The 18,783-nt window shown below is 40.4% G+C and overlaps 1 protein-coding gene across 1 annotated transcript in view; it reads right to left on the bottom strand.

The window, feature by feature from the left end:
• The window catches only part of TGM4 (transglutaminase 4), a 99,412-nt gene extending 80,887 nt beyond the window's left edge, over positions 1-18,525 (bottom strand). The window contains exon 1 of the mRNA XM_069730145.1: positions 18,467-18,525. The gene's annotated coding sequence lies outside the window, so the exon portion shown is untranslated. The remainder of the gene's footprint in view (positions 1-18,466) is intronic.
• Between the last annotated feature and the right edge of the window lie 258 nt (positions 18,526-18,783).

Genomic DNA, 18,783 nt, shown 5'->3' with positions numbered 1-18,783 from the left:
GCTGAGAATACAGTAGGCGACGTTCTTTCTTTCTAGAACTTAATAGTGACAGCTTTTATTTAGAACCACACCACTCAATTTCGTTGCAAAAGTATTGTATAATATTCTGAAATGTTACAGAAAATATGAAAGGGGTTGTCTGATAGAAACCCATAGTCAACACCATAGTTGGAACATAGAGTGGCTTAAAAGATAGGTCCCGATTCATCAAGACCAGCGTAGTTCATTCGAGTGTTAATGAGGGGACATGGTGGAGTCAGAGATGACTGATTCATTAACAGGGGTACACTTCTTAAGGAATGGGGCACGTCCGACTTGAATATAACTCTTCATAAATTAGACAAACGGGCATCACTGCGCCCCAGTCCTACCCCAGCTGGTCAAAACTACAGTGAAAAAGTGCCAAAAGTGGCAACATTTCTGTGCAACCTTGTGATGCACAAAAAATGTGCCTGTTTTCAAAGTATTTTAAGCCCGATTTTGGCGCAAATACTTTGGAGAATCAGGGCCATACTTTTTTGGGGGGATGACCTGACCTATGAAAGCACTACAGGTCGTGCCATTTCTTTGCCTGGGTTAGCAGGTAAAGATTGAGTTTCCCTATGGTGACATTATAAGATATCTAAACACTTGCTGCAAGGACTCTGCACAGATTACAACTGATGTTTAGGAATCCAGGCAGAGGGACTACCTATGACCAACTTCTATTCAGAAGACCGTACTAATTCATGGTATTGCCCAAAGTAGACAACCCCGTAAAATACTCCACATTTGCTATGTGCATAAATAGCCGCATTTACACGTAGACAGCTAAATGAAGGTCATAACTAATCATATATAATCACGTGCTGCAAAGAAACTAATGGCAATTTGAATGTTCCTTCAGATGAAACAACAAAATGAGGAAATAAAGAACATTGTATTGGGGATTTGCCATTGATAGTAACATTCAGATTGATAGTAGTACTAATAATTCCTATTATTAATGAAGATCACTGTATCAAGAAAAATGCTGTTTGAAATTTTGCATTTTGTTAAAAGAATGGAGCGGCAATAATATTAATAATGGACATTCTTTAAAATGGTAATTGTCAGCAGACGGAGCCTCTGGTGTTTGAGAGACAGTAGGATGTCCTAACAACCACAAGTTGTTGGTGATTTCAGGAGAACCCCAGGCCTCTATACTTTAGTAATTTGGGGGAGTCCAAGCCCATTGACATCCAATAATGCCACCTATTTTAAGGATGTGATCTAAAATACATATTAATTTTCATTCTAAATCCCTATTTAGTTAATGCCATAATCTAAACTATTTTCTAATATACTTTAATTAAAAATTCCCTATCCTTCCCTAACTGCACTAACTGCTCTTCCTTTTTTCCTACTTCCCTTTTGATGAATTTGGAAAATCCCTGTGCTTGCTGGGATACTTAAACGACATCAGAGGTCAGAGGCTGCAAAAGCTTTTTATCCCCCTCCCTGAAATGTAGTATAATCAGTGATGCCCATTTCAGGGGCTGGGCTAGTCCCTGCTCTGTCACTGTGCACAAAGACAGTGCGCTCTTTCTCTGACTCAGATCAATAACAACGAGCCGCAACAAAGCGCACTGTCAGTGTGCGTTGTAACATGAACACCCAGCTTGCAGAGACCAGCGCCATCCCCGCAAGTGACATGTCTTTAATGTCTTAGTGACAAGTTGCTACATGAGTGTAAGTGGAGACACACACAAATTTACCGTAACATTACAATATTGTTAATGTCCTTCTATTTTTCTTTAGAGACCATATTTTGTTGGCCTAACTGATATAGCGTACAATAGTATGTGAGCCAACACAAACAAAACTGGTAATATGAAATAAACACACACTGAAAGAACTCATAGATTAGTGTCATGGTCGGTACAAATCCACTTCAGCCTTGTACTTAAAGAAGTCTTTTAATTTTCTGTAAATAAAGCTTAATCCCCACATAATGGAAAGTTCTGCAACTCTCTAATGCACTGTGGGAGATATCTATCAAGCAAATTGTGTCATATTATCATATAAATTGCACCAACATTTTGCCCTTCATGATTTTGACTTACACTATGTATATTATTAGATACTTTTTAAGCCTTGCAAAATAATTGTGAAACAAGCGTTTTTTACAACACCCGTTCATTATTATCTTGCAGTCTAAATTCTCCTTTAGAGCAGACAGTCTAAAAATACATCAGACTTATTAAACAGCATAATCGCCCTGGTATACTTCAATTCCATCTACTTTTTCTGTGCCTCCCCAATGCCTCTGGTCAAATATTCCTCCGCTTTGTTTCAGAAAAGTGTTGGCGCCATACTAACGTGGCTGCTGCAGCCAATCAGTGACCAAGGCAGTAATGACAGTATCTTCCATTGTGGCACAAGATTGCTGAGATAATGTATAAGAGACAGACATGGAATCCTTTATTCTTTTCAAATATTTACTTTTTAAAGAACATCTGTCACCAGATTTCACAATACAAACTTCATAGAATATTAAATGGATCTCTTACACCTGATGAGGCTTGTGAGATTACTTTAAATTCCATGTCAGAATGGCTATAAAATCCTTTTAAAAATTTCCCTTGTCTGACTCATAAAATGCTCATTTTTCTTTCAGTATTATATAGCAACTCTGACTTTGATTTTCAAAGTAAGTACTCCAACCTCATCAGGTCTGAAAGATTTAATAATGCATGATATATGTAGTTTGTATTGAGTGATTTGGTGAAAGATTTTCTTTAGGCCAAGTTCACATTAGTATTCAGGGGCTTTGCAGAGGGCTGCGTACGTCCTCCGCTAAGCCCCGCCTACTTCCGCATAGTTCTGTATGTGTCCTGCGTACCTATCTTTAACATTGGAAAAAAGAGAATTAGAGCAGCACAAAGAAAAAGTCCGGGTGCAGAGCCCCCCAGGGAAATACCAAACCTCAATATAAAAAAGAAAAGATGGAGGCAGCACACCGTTTGTAGTGAAAAAGCTTATTTAATCAGCCCAGAAAGCGACGTTTCGGTCCCAACAGGAACCTTTCTCAAGCTTGATAAAATAAGCTCTTTTTCACTACAAACGGTGTGCTGCCTCCATCTTTTCTTTTTTTTATCTTTAACATTGGTTACGCACGACATGCGGATGTATGCAGATGTATGCGGATGCGTTGTTTTGACGCGCCGGCCGACCAAATGGGAAGTTGCATTCCTGTGCGCATGTCCTGCATACCCAATGTTAAAGGTAGGTACGCAGGATGCATGCAGAAGTAGGCGGAAGTAGGCGGGGCTTAGTGGAGGACGTACCGCAAAGCCCACAAACGCTAATGTGATGCCGGCCTTAAAGATAACCTGTCAGCATGATTCAGCACTATAAAGGAAAGGCATTGCCATAATGGTGACGTTATGCTGATTAAATTGATACATGCGGTGAAGGAATCCAATTAGTGGTTATTGTTTAATTAGCCTCTAAAGACTTCTTCTAATGATATATCTGTACCATGTCGTTACTTTATATTCTAAAATCCTGCTGATAGGTTCTTTTTAAGTACAGTTCTGGCCAAAAGTATTGACACCCCTGCAATTCTGTCAGATAATACTCATTTTTTTCCTAAAATGATTGCAAACACAAATTCTTTGTTATTATTATCTTCATTTAATTTATCTTAAAGGGAACCTGTCACCTCGAAAATCACGGGTGAGGTAAGCCCACCGGCATCAGGGGCTTAACTAAAGCATTCTGTAATGCTGTAGATAAGCCCCCGATGTTACCTGAAAGAGGAGAAAAAGACGTTATATTCTACTCACCCAGGGGCGGTCCCGCTGCTGGTCAGGTCGGATGGGCGTCTCCGGTCCGCTGCGGCGCCTCCCATCTTCATTACAAGACGTCCTCTTCTGATCTTCAGCCATGGCTCCGGCGCAGGCGTACTTTGCTCTGCCCTGTTGAGGGCAGACAAAGTACTGCAGTGCGCAGGCGCCGGAAAGGTCAGAGGCCCGGTGCCTGCGCACTGCAGTACTTTGTCTGCCCTCAACAGGGCAGAGCAAAGTACGCCTGTGCCGGAGCCGTGGTTGAAGATCAGAAGAGGACGTCTTGTAATGAAGATGGGAGGCGCCACAGCGGACCGGAGACGCCCATCCGACCGGACCAGCAGCGGGACCGCCCCTGGGTGAGTAGAATATAACGTCTTTTTCTCCTCTTTCAGGTAACATCGGGGGCTTATTTACAGCATTACAGAATGCTGCAGATAAGCCCTGATGCCGGTGGGCTTACCTCACCCGCAATTTTCGGGGTGACAGGTTCCCTTTAAATGAAAAAACACAAAAAGAATTGTCCTAAAGCCAAATTGGATATAATTCCACACCAAAGATAAAAAAGGGGGTGGACAAAAGTATTGGCACTGTTCTAATTTGTGTAATTAACAGCACCTGTAACTTACCTGTGGCACCTAACAGGTGTTGGCAATAACTAAATCACACTTGCAGCCAGTTGACATGGATTAAAGTTGACTCAACCTCTGTCCTGTGTCTTTGTGTGTACCACATTGAGCATGGAGAAAAGAAAGAAGACCAAAGAACTGTCTGAGGACTTGAGAAACCAAATTGTAAGGAAGCATGAGCAATCTCAAGGCTACAAGTCCATCTCCAAAGACTTGAATGTTCCTGTGTCTACCGTGCACAGTGTCATCAAGAAGTTTAAAGCCCATGGCACTGTGGCTAACCTCCCTAGATGTGGACGGAAAAGAAAAATTGACAAGAGATTTCAACGCAAGATTGTGCGGATGTTGGATAAAGAACCTCGACTAACATCCAAACAAGTTCAAGCTGCCCTGCAGTCCGAGGGTACAACAGTGTCAACCCGTACTATCCGTCGGCGTCTGAATGAAAAGGGACTGTATGGTAGGAGTCCCAGGAAGACCCCACTTCTTACCCCGAGCCATAAAAAAGCCAGGCTGGAGTGTGACAAAACTTACCTGAAAAAGCCTAAAACGTTTTGGAAGAATGTTCTCTGGTCAGATGAGACAAAAGTAGAGCTTTTTGGACAAAGGCATCAACATAAGAGTTTACAGGAGAAAAAAAGAGGCATTCAAAGAAAAGAACACGGTCCCTACAGTCAAACATGGCGGAGATTCCCTGATGTTTTGGGGTTGCTTTGCTGCCTCAGGCACTGGACTGCTTGACCATGTGCATGGCTTTTTGAAGTCTGAAGACTACCAACAAATCTTGCAGCATAATGTAGGGCCCAGTGTGAGAAAGCTGGGTCTCCCTCAGAGGTCATTGGTCTTCCAGCAGGAAAATGACCCAAGACACACTTCAAAAAGCACTAGAAAATGGTTTGAGAGAAAGCACTGGAGACTTCTAAGGTGGCCAGCAATGAGTCCAGACCTGAATCCCATAGAACACCTGTGGAGAGATCTAAAAATGGCAGTTTGGAGAAGGCACCCTTCAAATATCAGGGACCTGGAGCAGTTTGCCAAAGAAGAATGGTCTAAAATTCCAGCAGAGCATTGTACGAAAATCATTGATGGTTACTGGAAGCGGTTGGTCGCATTTATTTTGGCCAAAGGTTGTGCAACCAATTATTAGGCTGAGGGTGCCAATACTTTTGTCTGGCCCATTTTTGGAGTTTTGTGTGAAATGATCAATGTTTTGCTTTTTGCTTCATTCTCTTTTGTGTTATTTCATTTAAGACAAATTAAATGAAGATAATATTACCAAAGAATTTGTAATTGCAATCATTTTCAAGAAAAAGCTGAGTATTATCTGACAGAATTGCAGGGGCGTCAATACTTTTGGCCACAACTGTAGAAGTAATATAGTCATACACTATAAATACATCCATTAGGACATCAGGTGTACAGGAGGGTGCGGGAATGGAGTCTGGACGACGGCCGTTTCGCACGGTGTGTGCTTCGACGGGTCCAAGTACTAGATTACCTTACGTCATTTCCTTTTAAAGGATTTCCGACATGCATATAATAAATAATAATCTTTATTTTTATATAGCGCTAACATATTCCGCAGCGCTTTACATTTTTTTTCACACATTATCACCACTGTCCCCGATGGGGCTCACAATCTAAATTCCCTATCAGTATGTCTTTGGAATGTGGGAGGAAACCGGAGTGCCCGGAGGAAACCCACGCAAACATGGAGAGAACATACAAACTCTTTGCAGATGTTGTCCTCGGTGGGATTCGAACCCAGGACTCCAGCGCTGCAAGGCTACTGAGCTAACCACTAAGCCACCGTGCCGCCTATATAAAGTTGCAAGAGTGCATATTTTACAAAAAAGAATAATTAGTGAAAACAGTAGTGAATGTGCAATAAATAGTAATCAATTTACAGACTATAACTCTAAAAGTTATTACGGACTAACTTCATAGCATTATTTCTTTTATTGTGACCTCTATTATTCACTATAAGAATACCGACATATCAAACTTATCGTTTAAGCCGATTGGCCCTTGCGCATTGGTATCTAAAATCCATCTGGCTTCTTTTTGTAATAATAATCTATTTTGATCACCTCCCTGTGGGGGATGCTTCACAATCTCTATACCAGCGAAATTTAGTAAATTAGGATTAGCATTATGTTTTTCTTTCATGTGCTGAATTAGTCTTAACCCCTTAGCGACCGCCGATATGCCTTTTAACGGCGGCCGCTAAGGGTACTTAAACCACAGCGCCGTTAATTAACGGCGCTGTGGAAAAAGTAAATAGCGCCCCCCAGAGTCAGATTTTCTCCGGGGTCTCGGCTGCCGGGGGTAGCCAAGACCCCAGAGAACATGATTTGGGTTTTTTTTTACCGACCCCGCATTTGCGATCGCCGGTAATTAACCATTTACCGGCGATCGCAAAAAAAAACAAAAACGCGATCTCTTTTTAATTTCTCTGTCCCCCGATGTGATCGCACATCAGAGGACAGAGAAAAGGGGTCCCAGATAGCCCCCCGATACTCACCTATCTCCCCCGGTGCTCCTCGTGGCTCCCGGTGGGTGCCGCCATCTTCAAAATGGCGGGCACATGCGCAGTGCGCCCGCCGGCCGGCACCGGGAGAATCTTTGGGGTCTTGGCTGCCGGGGGTAGCCGAGACCCCAAAGAACATGATCGGGGTCGGTTTTACCGACCCCTGTTTTGCGATCACCGGTAATTAACTGTTTACCGGCGACTGCAAAAAAAAAAAAAAATCAAAGTGTAATTCTCTGTCCTCAGATGTGATTGCACATCAGAGGACAGAGAAATAGGGGGATTCAGGGACCCTATCATACTCACCGGTGTCCCTGGATCCTGCTGCTGCTCCTCCTGGCTGCAGGGGAAAAGAAAATGGCGGGCGCATGCGCAGTGCGCCCGCCATCTATCGCCATCTGCCGGCCGACAGGAGAAGAGCAGTTGGGGCTAAAATTAGGGTTAGGGTTAGGGCTAGGGTTAGGGCTAGGGTTAGGGCTAGAGTTAGGGCTAGGGTTAGGGTTAGGGTTAGGGCTAGGGTTAGGGCTAGGGTTAGGGTTGGGGCTAAATTTAGGGTTAGGGTTGGGGCTAAATTCAGGGTTAGGGTTCTTTCACACTTACGTCGGTACGGGGCCGTCGCAATGTGTCGGCCCGACATACCGACGCACGTTGTGAAAATTGTGCACAACGTGCACAACGCATCCGCTGCCCAATCTATGTCCTGGGGAGGAGGGGGCGGAGTTACGGCCACGCATGCGCGGTCAGAAATGGCGGACGCGACATACAAAAAAACGTTATATTGAACGTTTTTGTGCCGACGGTCCGCCAAAACACAACTGATCCAGTGCACGACGGACGCGACGTGTGGCCATCCGTCACGATCCGTCGGCAATAAAAGTCTATGGGCAAAAAAACGCATCCTGCGGGCACATTTGGAGGATCCGTTTTTTGTCCAAAACGACGGATTGCGACAGATGCCAAACGACGCAAGTGTGAAAGTAGCCCGAGGGCTAGGGTTAGGGTTGGGGCTAAAGTTAGGGCTAGGGTTGGGGCTAAAGTTAGGGTTAGATTTGGGGTTAGGGTTTGGATTAGAGTTGGTATTAGGGTTAGGGTTGGCATTAGGGTTACGCTTGGGATTAGGGTTAGGTTTGGGATTAGGGTTAAGGTTAGGGTTGTGATTAGGGGTGTATTGGGATTAGGGTTAGGTTTGAGGTTAGGGTTGAGATTAGGATTCGGGGTGTGTTGGATTTAGGGTTTTGATTAGGGTTATGGTTAGGGTTGACATTAGGGTTTTTTTGGGGTAAGGGTTGTGATTATCGTTAGGGTTAGTGATTAGGATTATGGATCGGGTTGGGATTAGGGTTAGGGGTGTGTTGGGGTTAGGGTTGGAGCTAGAATTGGGGGGTTTCCACTGTTTAGTTACATCAGGGGGTCTCCAAAAATGACAGCCAATTTTGCGCTCAAAAAGTCAAATGGTGCTCCCTCCCTTCTGAGCTCTGCCGTGCGCCCAAACAGTGGGTTACCCCCACATATGGGGCATCAGCGTACTCGGGATAAATTGGACAACTTTTGGGGTCCAATTTCTCCTGTTACCCTTGTGAAAATAAAAACTTGGGGTCTACAAAATCTTTTTTGTGGTAAAAAAATATTTTTTTATTTTCACGACTGCATCATAAACTTCTGTGAAGCACTTGGGCATTCAAAGTTCTCACCACACATCTAGATAAGTTCCATGGGGGGTCTAGTTTCCAAAATGGGGTCACTTGTGGGGGGTTACTACTGTTTAGGTACATCAGGGGCTCTGCAATCGCAACATAACGCCCACAGACCATTCTATCAAAGTCTGGATTCCAAAACAGCGCTCCTTCCCTTCCGAGCTCTGCCGTGCGCCCAAACAGTGGTTTACCCCCACATATGGCACATCAGTGTACTCGGGATAAATTGGACAACAACTATTGCGGTCCAATTTCTCCTGTTACCCTTGTGAAAATAAAAACTTGGGGGCTACAATATCTTTTTTGTGGAAAAAAAATATTTTTTATTTTCACGACTCTGCATTCTAAACTTCTGTGAAGCACTTGGGCATTCAAAGTGCTCACCACACATCTAGATAAGTTCCTTGGGGGGTCTAGTTTCCAAAATGGGGTCACTTGTGGAGGGTTTCTACTGTTTAGATACATCAGGGCCTCTGCAAACGCAACATAACGCCCGCAGACCATTCTATCAAAGTCTGCATTCCAAAACGGCGCTCCTTCCTTCCGAGCTCTGCCGTGCGCCCAAACAGTGGTTTACTCCCACATATGGGGTACCAGCATACTCAGGACAAATTGGACAACAACTTTTGGGGTCCGATTTCTCTTGTTACCCTTGTGAAAATAAAAACTTGGGGGCTAAAAAATCTTTTTTGTGGAAAAAAAAATATTTTGTATTTTTACGACTCTGCATTCTAAACTTCTGTGAAGCACTTGGGCATTCAAAGTTCTCACCACACATCTAGATAAGTTCCATGGGGGGTCTAGTTTCCAAAATGTGGTCACTTGTGGGGGGTTTCCACTGTTTAGGCACATCAGGGGCTCTCCAAACGCGACATGGCGTCCAATCTCAATTCCAGACAATTCTACATTGAAAAAGTAAAACGGCACTCCTTCTCTTCCAAGCTCTGCGGTGCGCCCAAACAGTGGTTTACCCCCACATATTGGGTATCGACGTACTCAGGAGAAATTGCACTACAACTTTTGTGGTCTAATTTTTCCTGTTACCCTTGTGAAAATAAAAATTTTGGGGAAAAAGATCATTTTTGTAGAAAAAATGCGATTTTTTTATTTTCACGGCTCAACGTTATATGTGATAGAATCTCAGTTGAGGAGCCTTTTTGAAGGTGTGCGGGACAGACGCTTGCACAGCAGTAATCTTAAACCTAGGTTACAGAAAGCATTACGGGAACTACAACACAATGATGACCTTGTCATTAAAAACTCTGACAAGGGTGGGTCCGTTGTTGCAATGGATAAGCCTAATTACATCACCTGGGTTAATGACATGCTTTTGGATCCGACTGTGTACAAGCGTCTGCCTGCCAACCCCACTGCACAAATACAAAACATAATCTATAATCTTATAGATGAGGGGTTCAGTATGGGATTTTTCAATAAAAAAGAAAGTGATTATCTGAAGGTTGCTAATCCAGTGACCCCAATCTTGTATGCCCTACCTAAAACCCACAAAAATAAATATCCACCACCTATGAGGCCGATTGTATTGGGCATTGGGTCTCTGGGTGAGAGGCTGGGGGAGTGGTTGGATCTGCTCCTCCAGCCTCTCGTCCAGAGAACACCTGGTTACCTAAGGGATAGCACCGATGTTCTTAATTTCATGGAGGGGTTTATATGGCAGTCGAATTTCTCATGGATCACTTCAGATGTCACCTCGTTATATACTTCTATACCACATGAAGTGGCGATATTCGCCCTTAAATTTCACATGCAAAAATATAGCGATTTTTCGGCAGACCTTCAGTCCTATGTCATAGAGGTCACTTCTTTCCTTATGACCACAAACTTTTTTTGCTTTAATCAAATATATTTCATGCAAATTAGCGGTGTCTCAATGGGTGCCAAATACTCACCTTCCATCGCCAATTTGGTTATGAGTTGGTGGGAAGAATCTTACATATATAACGATGAGAACCCCTTTAAAGATTGCATACGATGGTACGGTAGATACATCGATGATTTGATATTTATCTGGAATTCCGATGTATCTACCGCACAGGATTTAACAAATTATTTCAACTGTAATCCATTCAATCTTAAATTTATTTCACGTCAAGACCACATGTGTATAGAGTTCCTAGATTTAAAACTAAAGGTCATACCTAACACTCCTATTGTTACTTCCACTTTTCGAAAAACCACAGCAGGAAACACAATATTGCGTGCAGATAGTCACCATCCTAAACACACCATTAAAAGTATCCCTGTAGGGGAAATGGTAAGAGCAAAACGTAACTGCAGTACATCAAGGGATTATTTTCAAGAGATTGAGGGCATAAAGGAAAGACTTGTGCAGAGAGGCTACAGTGATTGGCATTTAAATAGAGCAGAAAAAATTGTCGCACGACGACCTCGTTTTCACAGCAAACAAAACCAAAGTTTATCTCCTCAAAATCCAATCACTGTGGTCTTCCAGTACAGTAATCAATTTAATGCAATTAAGAAAATACTAACTAATAATTTGACTATTCTCAAAGAGGATGCTGACATAGCGGAAATCCTGAATAACGGATACAGAATTGTGTCTAGAAAAGCCCCCTCTTTAGGCTCTAGCTTATCACCGAGTTCTCTTCATGCCCATTCCGTACAGCCTTCCCATTTGCTTAGCACAAAAGGCTTTTATAAATGTGGTGCGGTGGCATGCAAAACTTGCAAATATTCGGGAAAATGCTGTAATTTTACTGATGTCAGTGACCAGAATGTTTATTCCATTAAAACTTTCCTGAACTGCAACACCAAAAATGTGGTATACATCATGGAATGTACGGCATGCCATCTCAAATATGTTGGGAGTACTATACGGTCTTTAAAAACACGTATTCGTGAACATATTTACGATGTTGAGAACATCAGTGCCAATAGAAACACATCACAAGTTTCACAACATTTCATTAATCACCATCAATCTAATCTTGAGTCACTCAAAATTTATGCGATTGAAAAAAATTCATAAACCATTCAGAGGAGGGGACATTGAGGTGACCCTGAGAAATAGGGAATCATGGTGGATCTTTAAACTCGGAACAAGAATTCCACATGGTTTAAACAAAAGGAAAGATCTAATGCTCTTTTATTAGTATCTTGTTGGTTTATGGATAGTGAAGTTGTTTTCCCGACATTTAGCAACTGAATGTGTAGTTCACATATTTCGCATATTCTCTTTCAAGGCAAATAGCTATTGATATGCCCTTCTGTTCCCCCTTGGTTGCCGGACGCACATTGTAACGACGTCTGCAGCTGTGTTCTTATCTGATCTTATTTATTCTGGCCCTAACAGCTCTTAACTTGCCATTTATTGTTCTGTTCCTCCATCCATAGCTGTTTGCGAGCTCGCAACATTCTAAGGGTGTCTCTGGAATTGAAGAAGCTTGTAGCTCTTCTCATTACGAGATCCACATGTATGCCACATTTCTGAATTAAGAACTCATACGAGTTTGTGCCCAACCATGGATAGTTTTCCTTTTGAAATAGCATTCCTCCCAATATGCTATATGCTTTCTGGCCGAAAATTTTTTTCTTTTACTAATCTAATGTCCATTAAGGATCAATATAGTCTTTTTTTCATATTGCTATGAGAATTTATTATATTTGACATTGCATATTGCCAATATATTCTCAGATCTATCTAATTATTATTATTACAATGCAATTTTGTTTATTTTTCCATCCTGCATGTAACCCTTTCACATACATGTGATCTATATACTTCATACAATTTCTGTCATTTTTTTATATTTTCGTCCAGTTAGAACATTTGTTTCAGTCTTTCCATCAAGCATGTCTTACTTCTATTACCATGTGTGTCTACTTGGTTTGATTAACCAATTTTACTAATTGTAACACCGGTGTGACGACCGGATACTAGTATAAAAGTATAAGACATGCCATGTACCAGGTATCATGATTAAGGGTGCTTAGTCACCGGAAACGCGTTGACCTTGGTTTTTAATTTTTTTGTATGCTGATGTTTTATCCTTACACTATATTTTGAAGTGAAATAAAACTATCGATTTTTCACTATATCGTTGAGCTGGATCTCCTTCTCTTTCCTGTTTGTCTACGCCCTGACACAGCGGTTCCGTGCTCCGAGCCCTTGGGAATGTCGATATGGTGAGCTGGACTTTGTTTTTTCTTCTGTTAAGCACATGGGGGTTCAAAGTGCTCACCACACATCTAGATAAGTTCCTTAAGGGGTCTAGTTTCCAAAATGGTGTCACTTGTGGGGAGTTTCCACTGTTTAGGCACATCAGGGGCTCTGCAAACGCGACATGGCGTCCGATCTCAATTCCAGCCAATTCTGCATTGAAAAAGTCAAACGCCGCTCCTTCACTTCCAAGTTCTGCAGTGCGCCCAAACAGTGGTTTACCCCCACATATGGGGTATTGGCGTATTCAGGAGAAATTGCATAACAAAATTTATGGTTACATTTCTGTTTTTACACTTGTGAAAATAAAAAAAATGGTTCTGAATTAAAATGTTTGCAAAAAAAAGTTAAATGTTCATTTTTTCCTTCCACATTGTTTCAGTTCCTGTGAAGCACGTAAAGGGTTAATAAACTTCTTGAATGTGGTTTTGAGAACCTTGAGGGGTGTAGTTTTTAGAATGGTGTCACACTTTGTTATTTTCTATCATATAGACCCCTCAAAATGACTTCAAATGTGATGTGGTCCCTAAAAAAAAGGTGTTATAAAAATGAGAAATTGCTGGTCAACTTTTAACCCTTATAACTCCCTAACAAAAAAAATTTTGTTTCCAAAATTGTGCTGATGTAAAGTCGACATGTGGGAAATGTTATTTATTAACTATTGTTTTGTGACATATCTCTCTGATTTAAGGGCATAAAAATACAAAATTTGAAAATTGCAAAATTTTAAAATTTTTCGCAATATTTCCGTTTTTTTCATAAATAATCGCAAGTAATATCGAAGAAATGTTACCACTAACATGAAGTACAATATGTCATGAAAAAACAATCTCAGAATCAGCGGGATCCGTTGAAGCGTTCCAGATTTATAACCTCATAAAGTGACAGTGGTCAGAATTGCAAAAATTGGCTCGGTCATTAAGTACCAAATTGGCTCTGTCACTAAGGGGTTAAGCAACCTTTGCCCGTTGTAATCGAATTATAATGTTCTTTAAACCTTGTTATTAGCGGTCTTATTGTTTTTCCGATATAAAAATATCGGCAGGGGCAGAACAGAACATACACGACAAATTTGCTGTTACAAAAAATAAAGTCCCGAATGCTGTGCGTAACAGAAGCGATTTGGATAGGGTTATGCGTTATGTGGAGATGGCAGAATCTACAATTACCGCATCTATAATTTCCTACCGGCGCATTACTGGTTAACCAGGTGTTTCTAGGCACTGAGATTCTCTTGTGTACCTACAGATCTGACAAATTATGAGCACGTTTGTATACAAATTTAGGAGCGCTAGAATGTATAGATATAAGATCTTTGTCTGTTTGTAACACGTGCCAATTTTTACGAATAGAAGCATGTATGGTACTATCTAGGTTACTGTGTTTAAAACAAAAAGAACATTTATCTATATCACTTTTAACAAGAGATTCTTTTACTCTTCTTTTTCTTTTTAAGAAATCTCCTTGTGAAAATTTATTAATGCGGTTTTCAGCTTCTCTTAAAATACTTTGCGGATAGCCTCTATTTATGAAGCGTGATTTTAACTCACTAATTTGTTCATCAAAAATTTTATTATTAATATTAATTTTTTTCGTAATCTAACAATTTGGCTATAAGGAAGCCCTCTCTTAGTATGAATCGGGTGATCGCTATCAAAATGTAACAAATTATTCCTTGCGGTTTGTTTTCTGAAAACCTTAGTTATTATTTCACCTTCGGCAATTTCTATTTTTACGTCCAAATATTCAAGATTATTGACTCCATAACATGATGTGAACATCATATTCTCTGTATTAGAGACATTAAGATACTCTATAAATTCATTCAATTCGGCTTCATTTCCATCCCAAATTATCATAATATCATCCACAAATCTTGTGAAGAAACGAATATGTTTCAAGAAAGGATTATTAATGTTATTAATGTAAGTGTCTTCAAAGACTGCCAAAAAAAGATTTGCATAGGTACAGGAGGTGGGCGTACCAATTGCAGTCCCGATTAATTGTTTATACCATTTGTCCATAAATTTGAAGGAATTATTAGATAAGATAAAATCTAAAGTTTCTACAATAAATGAAATTATGTCAGAATCTAAATCTCTATTTAAGAGAATTCTTTGAATTGCTAGCACACCTTTTTCTTTCGGAATACGGGTATATAAGTTTACCACATCAATAGATGTCAAAGAAAATGTGGGTTGCCAATCAATCTCTTTTAGGGCTAATACCAAATCTCCTGAATCTTTAATATAAGAATGAATTGATTGTAACAATGGTTTCAGCAACCAATCAATGTACTGGGATAAAGGTTCTGTAACCGAATGAATCCCGGAGATTATAGGTCGCCCTGGTGGTTCCTTCATACATTTATGGACCTTAGGTATACTGTACCAATATGGGAATTGCGGATATTCCGGTGAAAGTCTTTCTGCACATTTCTTTGGTAGTACTCCCTTCTCTACATATTTTCTTAACAAAGTCCTCAGTTTTATTTTGTAGTTTTGGGTAGGGTTATTAGGCAATAAACAATAAGTAGTTTGAACATTTAGTTGTGTGAGAGCTTCCTTTATATAATAATCCCTGTCCAATATCACAATATTACCTCCTTTATCTGCTCTCCTGATAACAATATCGTCCCATCTCTGCAAATCTCCACTCATCTCGTAATTCTTTATTACTCAAATTTTTATTAGGTGTTTGATAAAGGATTGCCTCTACATCCCTTATTACCAAATCTTGAAAAAGGTCGATAACGTTACCAGGAGAAACAGTGGGCATAAACCGCGACTGAATGCCACCTCTAAATGGTTTTATCTGGGAATTGGGTATATTTTCTGTACTAGTGGATTGCAGCATAGAAGGATCATTTAAGCTTAGTAACAATATTGAATCATCTCTATCTGCATTATCCTGGGCTGGATACGCCATAAAACCCAAAGATCCTATCTTATTTTCTAACATTGGGGGAGTATCCAGCTCTGTCATAAAGGTAGAAACACTAGAAATTAGTTTTTTATCTTTATGAAAAAAACTTATGAAGATGGAGCTTTCTCACACTCTTAAAGAGATCTATTTTAAAGCCTGTTAAATCAAAAGTCTACCAGAGACTTTTGATTGAAATATTGATTTCTGAACTCTTCCTGAGTTAAAACGTTAGTATTGTTGTTTCTAAAATGATTATGAACGTGATTTCTTTGCATTATTTGAGGTCTGAAAGCACTGTTTTATTTTAAATTTTGACCATTTTTCTTTGTCAGAAAAAAATACAACATTTATTGTTTGGAAATTCGGAGACATGTTATGATAAGTTTATAGAATAAAAGAACAATTTACATTTTACTCAAAAATATACCTATAAAGAGAAAAATCAGACAAAATGAACATTTTGCATACAGTGGGCCAAAAAAGTATTTAGTCAGTCAGCAATAGTGCAAGTTCCACCACTTAAAAAGATGAGAGGCGTCTGTAATTTACATCATAGGTAGACCTCAACTATGGGAGACAAACTGAGAAAAAAAAATCCAGAAAATCACATTGTCTGTTTTTTTATCATTTTTTTTGCATATTATGGTGGAAAATAAGTATTTGGTCAGAAACAAACAATCAAGATTTCTGGCTCTCAGAGACCTGTACGTTCTTCTTTAAGAGTCTCCTCTTTCCTCCACTCATTACCTGTAGTAATGGCACCTGTTTAAACTTGTTATCAGTATAAAAAGACACCTGTGCACCCCCTCAAACAGTCTGACTCCAAACTCCACTATGGTGAAGACCAAAGAGCTGTCAAAGGACACCAGAAACAAAATTGTAGCCCTGCACCAGGCTGGGAAGACTGAATCTGCAATAGCCAACCAGCTTGGAGTGAAGAAATCAACAGTGGGAGCAATATTTAGAAAATGGAAGACATACAAGACCACTGATAATCTCCCTCGATCTGGGGCTCCACGCAAAATCCCACCCCGTGGGGTCAGAATGATCACAAGAACGGTGAGCAAAAATCCCAGAACCACGCGGGGGGACCTAGTGAATGAACTGCAGAGAGCTGGGACCAATGTAACAAGGCCTACCGTAAGTAACACACTACGCCACCATGGACTCAGATCCTGCAGTGCCAGACGTGTCCAACTGCTTAAGCCAGTACATGTCCGGGCCCGTCTGAAGTTTGCTAGAGAGCATTTGGATGATCCAGAGGAGTTTTGGGAGAATGTCCTATGGTCTGATGAAACCAAACTGGAACTGTTTGGCAGAAACACAACTTGTCGTGTTTGGAGGAAAAAGAATACTGAGTTGCATCCATCAAACACCATACCTACTGTAAAGCATGGTGGTGGAAACATCATGCTTTGGGGCTGTTTCTCTGCAAAGAGGCCAGGACGACTGATCCGGGTACATGAAAGAATGAATGGGGCCATGTATCGTGAGATTTTGAGTGCAAACCTCCTTCCATCAGCAAGGGCATTGAAGATGAAACGTGGCTGGGTCTTTCAACATGAAAATGATCCAAAGCACACCGCCAGGGCAACGAAGGAGTGGCTTCATAAGAAGCATTTCAAGGTCCTGGAGTGGCCTAGCCAGTCTCCAGATCTCAACCCTATAGAAAACCTTTGGAGGGAGTTGAAAGTCCGTGTTGCCAAGCGAAAAGCCAAAAACATCACTGCTCTAGAGGAGATCTGCAGGGAGGAATGGGCCAACATACCAACAACAGTGTGTGGCAACCTTGTGAAGACTTACAGAAAACGTTTGACCTCTGTCATTGCCAACAAAGGATATATTACAAAGTATTGAGATGAAATTTTGTTTCTGACCAAATACTTATTTTCCACCATAACATGCAAATAAAATGTTAAAAAAACAGACAATGTGATTTTCTGGATTTTTTTTTCTCAGTTTGTCTCCCATAGTTGAGGTCTACCTATTATGTAAATTACAGACGCCTCTCATCTTTTTAAGTGGTGGAACTTGCACTATTGCTGACTGACTAAATACTTTTTTGCCCCACTGTATATATATATATATATATATATATATATATATATATAGTGCCAGCCAAGTAAATCTTTATTCTTGTGTGGCAAAAAAAACCCAAAAAAACTTTACATGTAAAATCCACCGCAATGATTTCACTATTTAAACTGTACACAATGAGGGAGATGATCAAAAATATTAAACTGGACTATGGCTGGAGAAGGTGATAAAATGTTAGAGTGACATGACGACATACTAATTGGAACAACATATCTACAATAAAGCACTTGTATATTAAAATTTTGTGGATTTGTTGAACTTGTAAAGAATTTTTTTTGCACTGTATATGTACATAAAACACCCAGAGACATCTAAGATATGTGGAATATAAAAATATGAATACAAATATGCACAATAAAGATGAAGTAACAGAAGTAAAATCTTTATGGAAACCTTACCAAGGTTACATGCAAGTGTGGACGAAGCGCTGAGAATATTTACCAACTAAAATCTCTGTGAATGTTCTTTGTTTAACAAATATAGGTCAATAGATAATAGAAAATCAATAAAATGTTAGATTGTTTCTCAGATATTGCCCTCCGCAAACACACATAGTAAATCGATGTGAATATGTCACTCACCGGTAGCCTCTCTGATCCTTCTATTAGACTGCGCTCAGGTCAGATGTTGGGTGTAAAGAATGCAACCTTTATATGTAATCTGAGAAAGAAGTTCACCAATAAGATAATATTTACTTAACATTAACCATGAACTGTAGAAAACAAGGAATGACAAGGTGATAAGAGGAGCAGGTTAGGCTACTTTAACACCTCTGTCTTTTTAGATCCGTCACAATGCATCGTTTTGGGAAAAAAAACGCATCCTGCAAATGTGCCCGCAGGATGCGTTTTTTTTCCCATAGACTTGTATTGCCAATGGATCGTGACGTATGGCCATA

Source organism: Ranitomeya imitator, chromosome 6 (genome assembly GCF_032444005.1).
Source record: "Ranitomeya imitator isolate aRanImi1 chromosome 6, aRanImi1.pri, whole genome shotgun sequence".
In the NCBI taxonomy this organism is placed as follows: Eukaryota; Metazoa; Chordata; class Amphibia; order Anura; family Dendrobatidae; genus Ranitomeya; species Ranitomeya imitator.
Note: the sequence above shows the minus strand (reverse complement) of the source record. Positions and strands in the feature narration are given on the sequence as shown.